The 7,381-nt window shown below is 44.7% G+C and overlaps 1 long non-coding RNA gene across 1 annotated transcript; it reads left to right on the top strand.

The window, feature by feature from the left end:
- On the top strand, window positions 1-3,332 carry LOC140592524 (uncharacterized). Its single transcript, XR_011992839.1, has 3 exons — window positions 1-134; window positions 1,498-1,607; window positions 2,431-3,332. It is a non-coding gene; the product is annotated as an uncharacterized lncRNA (long non-coding RNA).
- Window positions 3,333-7,381: the final 4,049 nt, after the last annotated feature.

The following is a 7,381-nucleotide window of genomic DNA, read 5'->3' as shown; positions in this document are numbered from 1 at the left end:
AATTAGAAAATGTCATTGGTGAAGAGCGCTATCTATTACACATGGTGCATCGTGATTGGTTAATTTACAAATTAGGCTGACTTAAGCTGTGACCGTTAAGTGAGCGCGAAAGATGCGAGGGACGAAGGAGAGAGGTACTGCCTCGTAAAAGAAAGAAAGATAATTTTTTGTTGAATATAATTTGAGTGAAGTTTTGTATTTATGTTGGTTACAATACTTTTTGAAATCTGGTCGGCATGTGCGGCAAATAGTAATTACTGCAGGCTGTCTTCTGAAAACTGCGGGAAGCCGACGACTTCGGCCGAAATACTCTATTTTAATGGAGGTTGTAGCTTTTCAGTTATAGCTGTAACTTAATCATTAGAATCCGACATATGCAAGATGCGTTGATTTTCGCACCCATTAATCACAGGTTTGTAACTTTGGATAGGTGTACAGTACGTACGCCTAGCTCTCAGTTGGTCGCGAGCCCTGCTGAGATAAATAGGGTCGCTGGCTTATTCGCGTATTAATCCGTTAATGACGTTAAAACTACAGTAGAAATTTTAAGAAGCGTCAAGATTTTATTGTTAAATAGATGAGAAATTAGTTTTTGTCTTGTTTCAAAACTGGAATTACAATTGCGTATTAAGACTAACGAATTAATTTAGCCATCAATGTAGGGCTGCACATATTGAAAAATTACATCGCAGTATTTCATAATGTGATTAGGCCTGCAATTAAATGCTAATTGGAAAAGTAAAATCCTTAATACTGTAGATTTATCAAGGTAATAATTATGAAAATCGAGCCGGCCCAGCAAATATGTTGTTATAGAGCTAAATAGAGTTAGAATCAATAAAACATAATCGCCATTTGAGCTAAAAATGTGACTTTGTCGAGGTAAAATAATAAAGGTTAAGAGAACGTCACTATCTATCTGAATATGCATTTCTAATCTAACATGTTTGTTATATGTAAACGATTTTTGTTAATTAAAAATCTTTTTAAAAAATTCGTAGACGTATTTTGTATAAGTAATAATATTAGGTATGTTACAATCCCCGCGATCGGCGGCGGCCTTTTTCTCCAGCTGCACCTGCTGGGCGCTTGATACGTTGCTCATGGGCTTCCCCCAAAAACTCGGCTGTGGATTGACTGTTTTTGGGTATTCCATGGTGATTCCCTCTTATGGTGTAGAGGAGAAACCCCTTTCCTGGCTCGTTTTCGAATTTGTAATTTATGTTGAGATTTTCGTGCTTTCCCGTCGTTTCAAAAAATTTGGTCCACTTTGACGTGCTACAACTACTCATCGGATGAATGGACACTGATATAATGTCAATGTCTTTTCTGTTATAATATGGTTAAATTCAGTTCCAAAACTGTGTAGCAAATGGTATCAACCAAAAATTGCTGCAACAACTTATGAGATGTACTTTTAATATTAAATTAAAAAAATTGAAGCTGAATTAACATAAGAACCACTTTAAAATTGAAATACTGTACTGTTATTCACAGATTGGAATGCCTGCCAGGGGAAAAAGATTTGCCCAAAAGAGCACGCTACCCACCAAAGAAGATGAGACTTTATGAACAAAATCCTGGCTCATCCAAAGATGACCAAGATGGTAATTGAATTATTCTTACATTACTGCACAACTCTTTTATACTATTTCTTAAAATCTTTTTATTTTAACTTTTAATTTTGGTGATATGGCAACCAAAATCTTAGATGATACCTAGTATCTAGGGTGGGGGCCACAGTGGACTGAGTGCACTCTACCTGGTAGCATACATGAATTATAAATAAACATAAGAAGCTGTTTCATTTGCAGCATATTAAATCATTGTAACATTATATACTGAAATAACAGACCCAAAGCCAACTAACATGGACATGCCCATATTCATATGATTTGGGCTATGATAAAACACTGTTTCATACAACATTGTCTGACAACAGGCACAGAAATATGCTAATGGGACCAACTATATTGTGAATTTGGCTGCAACAAAACCATAAAAGTAATGATGGAGAGCAGGAGGTTGAATGCTGAGTAATAGGCTCTGGCTGCAGTGAATTGGGTCTGTATCGCACAGGAAAGACGGCAGCTTTCTGTCGATTTTAACTTTTATTGTGAACGCTGGTTTTCCTCAGTACTCTGTATACTACCTATCTCCCCATACTCTGAGATGATGCCATCGTTCATCACGTTGTTTCATTTTGAACATTGTGATATGACAGTTCATTAGGCATCACCCTACCCTGTTTTGAGTAGTTTATAAATTAAGATGTAGTAAAATCTCCATTATTCACTCTGTCTTCATTTTAAGGTCTTTTTGTGTTTTTGACATTTGAGGATGGATACACTACAAAAATTTTTAAGGCTTTTTAAGAATTTTTTAAGGTGATATATTACAGAAAGATGATAAACCCATTGCTTGCTTCAGAGATCTGAAGCCAGGAGATGTAGTACTGGCAAGATGGTCTGACAACAAGTTCTACAGTGCCACAGTGGACTATATTGGAACAGCTGACAAGACGGTGGATGCTAAGAAGGGCACAAGGAAGGACATAAAAACAAAAGATGCTGCTGCTGAGAGATTCTACAACCTCCCATCACTGCCTCAGGTAGTTCAATCCACCTCTGCACAGCAATACCCAATTTCTGTGGCGTGCAGTGTCAACCAGCCTCCACCTATTCAGTCACCTCTGCCTTATAAGCTACAGTCCCAGCCTCCACCTGCTCAGTCATCTCCTTCTACCCACCCACAGTATCAGCCTCAACCTACACGGTCATTGCCTGTTACTCAGCCATTGTACCAGCCTCAATGTTCTCAGGCAATACCAATGACCCACACACAATACCAGTGGGTGGGTTCTGTATTTGGTAGGATTTGGAGCGTTTGCATTGTAGTGATGGACACTAAATTTGTGGTAATATGCTATTCATCTGTTAAAAATTAATGTGCCAATGTGCAAAGTGTTGTAAACTTGGCTGTTTTAATAAAGGCCTTAATTGTTTCAGCATTTATAAAAGTGTCCATTACTGTAATATTGATTTTGTGTGTATGTGTGGGTGTGGGGATTTGTTTCTCCGTAGTGGCTCTAGTACTGCTCATTTTCTTTTACTAAGGAGAAAAAATGAGCCATTAATAAGACTGAGTTGAGTTTAGTGAGCCATCTCCCTTAAGTCTCAAGTATGACTCCTGTTGCTAGTTGTCCTGTCTCATCTATTTCTCCTAGTGAATTTTAGGAGAAACATATCAGAAACAAACCACACAAAATGGAAACTAAAATGAGGCTGAAATCAGAATCTCAATTTTGTTTCCTGAGCTGTAGAAGAGCAAGCTTTGAGCAGCAAATTTTTGCTCTGGGGCAACCTGTGCCCCCAGTTGTATCGGAAATTCCGGATTACCTCTACCGGGCTCCCACGTTATTTTCCCGTCGAAAGCGTCGTCGCCACCGGGGTAAACAAAGTGGATGGCTGGTGAAGCTGAAGGTTTCCCTAAGAAATTTCTCTATGATTGTCCGACCAGCGCACGAGTTGTTCCCAAGATTGTTTGTATCTCAGCGTTTCCTGGATCCGGTTGATGCCTGCTTGGTACCCGTGGCCGGTTTTGATGGTCTTCTTCGGCCTCGCTGCCCATGCCCTCCCCGGCTAAACCCCCGCCGTGAATATTGTCGCACACAAACACTGAGACCGCTGCGTCGGGTCGCTCGACTTGTCGAAGCTCCAACTCAAGCTCCTAACAGGTTTGGACTAGTGAACGCCAGATCGATTTTAAACAAAACTTTTATTCTTCGGGACTTTTTCGGCTCCTGTGACCTGGATTTTCTATGTGTGACTGAGACGTGGGTGAGTGCTGGTGAGACCAGTGTTCTATCTGAACTTTTACCAGTGGATTGCAGCTGTTTTAGCTCGCCACGGACGTCAGGCAGAGGTGGAGGCACAGCGACCATATATAAAAAGGATTATAAATGTAAGCAATGCTTCCTACAGTCCTCATTTTCTAGTTTTGAACTAACCTCGTTTGAGGTGAGTCGCACAAATCCGTTTTTTTGCGCTGTCATTTATCGTACCCCAAAATACAATAAGAACTTCATAAATGACTTTTCTGATTTTTTATCTGGGATTATGCCCCACTATGATCATGTTCTTATTGTTGGAGATTTTAATATACATGTGTTTTGTCCTGATAAACCACTGGTAAATGATTTCTTAAACCTTATTGACTCTTTTAACCTGGTGCAGTCCATAACTGGTCCTACACATGAGCATGGACACACACTGGACCTTGTTCTGTCATATGGTCTGCCTATTACTAACTTGGAGATCTCTGACTTTGTACTCTCAGATCATATGCCTGTGTTATTTAATGTTAGTTTTTCACATTTTCACACATAGTCCTTTGACTCGGCGCCGTAGAGTGGTGACGTGTTGAATGCCGCTCCTCGCAGATTTGTCTGTTTTGCGTATATTTGCGTATATTGTCCTGTTTGTAATGTCTAGTTTACGGCCAGCGAGTAGTCTAATCCAGTATGATAGACAAACACTCTTAAATATTAGCGAGCAATATGGAAAAATTGCTGTTTTAGACCCTGAGGTGACTTCGCTACTCACCCGCGAGCACATCAGCCGACGCGACCCAGCTGGAGGCACACGAAGGACGCGCGAGCGGAGACGGGGCCGAAGGGCTGGGGTGCAAGTCAGACTGAAACCCCGCGGACTACGACCACCGATGCCAAGCGTTTTCCTGGCAAACGTCCAGTCCTTGGACAACAAATTGGACGACCTCAGAGGAAGACTCCTATCCCACAGAGAACTGAGGAACTGCTGTGTTCTCTGCTTCACGGAGACGTGGCTGACCGAGAGCATCCCAGACCATGCAGTCCAACCGGAGGGGTTCACAATCCATCGGGCTGATCGGACAGAGATGTCGGGGAAGAAACGAGGGGGTGGTGTGTGCTTCCTCGTCAACAACTCATGGTGCACGAATGTGGAAATTATTGCACGGAACTGCACTCCGGACCTCGAGTACCTGCTGATAAAGTGCCGGCCGTTCTACTTGCCGAGAGAGTTCAGCGCAGTGTTAATGACCGCGGTATATATCCCACCGCAAGGGAACACACAGCGTGCTCTGAGTGAACTCTACCAGCTGATCACCAGCCATGAGGATGCGCAGCCGAATGGATTGTTCATTGTCTCTGGGGACTTTAATAAGGCGAATTTTAAGACTGTGTACCCAAAATATCACCAACATGTCTCCGGCCCCACTCGGGGAAACAACACGCTCGACCACTGCTACACCGAACATCGGAGTGCATATCGCTCTCTGCCTCGCGCGCTTCTGGGTGCCTCCGATCATAGCGCGGTGTTGTTACTGCCTGTTTACAAGCAGAAACTAAAGCGCGAGGAGCCGGTGACACGCACGGTGCAGCGCTGGACACGGGAGGGAGAGGAGAAACTTCAGGACTGCTTTGACTGTGTGGACTGGGACATGTTCAGAGACTCATCCTCTGACCTGGACGAGTACACCACTGCGGTAACTGATTTCATTAAGACCTGCGTAGAGGAATGCATCCCCACTAAAACTGTACGGACATTCACCAACCAGAAACCCTGGGTTAACGCTACCATCCGGCGTAAGCTCCGCGAGCGCACGCATGCTTTCCAGTCCGGAGATGCGGACCTGTACAAAAAATGCAGATACGATCTCCGGAAAGCCATCAGGAGCGCGAAGTGGGAGTACAGCAGTAAAGTGGACTCCCAGTTTAACTGCACACGTGACGCGCGTCAGATGCAGAGGGGGATTCAGACGCTGACGGATTACAAACCACGAGCTCACTCACTCGTTTCCGCCAGCCCATCACTCCCAAACGAACTGAATGCATTCTATGCACGCTTTGAGCTCGCTAACTCTCACCCCCCAGAGCGGGCTCCGGCAGATCTGCATGATGACGTCACTCCAACCGTGTCTCTTGCGGACGTGAAGAACAGCTTTAACAGAGTCAACATCCGCAAAGCTGCCGGTCCAGATGGAATTTCGGGTCGTGTACTGAAGGTGTGCAGCGAGCAGCTGTCTGCCGTCTTCACAGACATTTTTAACACCTCCCTGCAAAGCTCAACTGTCCCCATCTGCTTTAAAAACACCACCATTGTCCCGGTTCCCAAGAAGAACAAAGCCAGCTGCCTTAATGACTTTCGGCCTGTTGCACTAACCTCCATCACAATGAAATGCTTTGAAAGGCTGGTAATGAGGCACATCTTGAGCTCTATTCCGACCAGTCTGGACCCCCTCCAATTTGCATATCGTCACAATAGATCCACTGACGACGCCATTTCACACACCATCCACACCACCCTGGCTCACCTGGACAATAAGAACTGCTATGCCAGACTGTTGTTTGTGGACTTCAGCTCTGCATTCAACACAGTTATTCCCTCCAAGCTGATCCAGAAGCTGCGGGTGCTGGGACTCAGTGCTACTCTGTGCAACTGGGTTCTGGACTTTCTCACCAACAGACCACAGCATGTGAGGATCGGCAAAAACACCTCCACCACAATGATCCTCAACACTGGCACACCACAGGGAAGCGTTCTGAGCCCAATACTGTACTCCCTGTTTACACACGACTGTGTGTCCAGACACAGCTCCAACACTATCATCAAGTTTGCTGATGATACCACCGTTGTGGGCCTGATCAGCAACAACGACGAGACGGACTACAGAGAGGAGGTGAGACTCTTGGCAGAGTGGTGTCAGGAGAACAACCTCTCTCTCAATATCAGCAAAACCAAGGAGATGGTTTTGGATTTTAGGAGGCAGGATGCAGCTCATCCCCCTATCTACATCGGAGGAGGTGCCGTGGAAAGGGTCAGCAGCTTCAGGCTCCTTGGGGTCACCCTCAGTGCCAACCTCAAGTCCTCAGACCATACAGCAGCGGTCACCAAAAAAGCCCATCAACGACTTCACTTCCTCAGACGCCTAAAGAAGGCTGGGGTGTCCACCTCTGTCCTCACCAGCTTTTACAGGTGCACTGTGGAGTCCATCCTCACAGGGAGTATTGCGTCCTGGTACGGCAGCTGCACTGCTCAAGACAAGAAAGCTTTGCAGAGGGTGGTGAAAACAGCTCAGAAGATCACAGGCACACCACTCCCTGCAATAACGGACATCTATAGCACGCGCTGTCTCAGGAAAACCAAGAACATCCTGAAAGACCCCAGCCACTGAGGGGTTAATCATATCATAATTTACTTACTAATTCTAATAATATGTCTAACATAATGTAGACATCAGATTTGGGAACTGATATTAGCCCGGTAGGACGGGGTGATCTCACCCCACCCAGTTTGGAGAAATTGGGAACTGACGGTACGCCAGCAGGTCAGGACGACCT

This window comes from Paramormyrops kingsleyae, chromosome 1 (genome assembly GCF_048594095.1).
Source record: "Paramormyrops kingsleyae isolate MSU_618 chromosome 1, PKINGS_0.4, whole genome shotgun sequence".
Classification (NCBI taxonomy): domain Eukaryota; kingdom Metazoa; phylum Chordata; class Actinopteri; order Osteoglossiformes; family Mormyridae; genus Paramormyrops; species Paramormyrops kingsleyae.
This window is presented reverse-complemented; position numbering and strand designations above follow the sequence as displayed.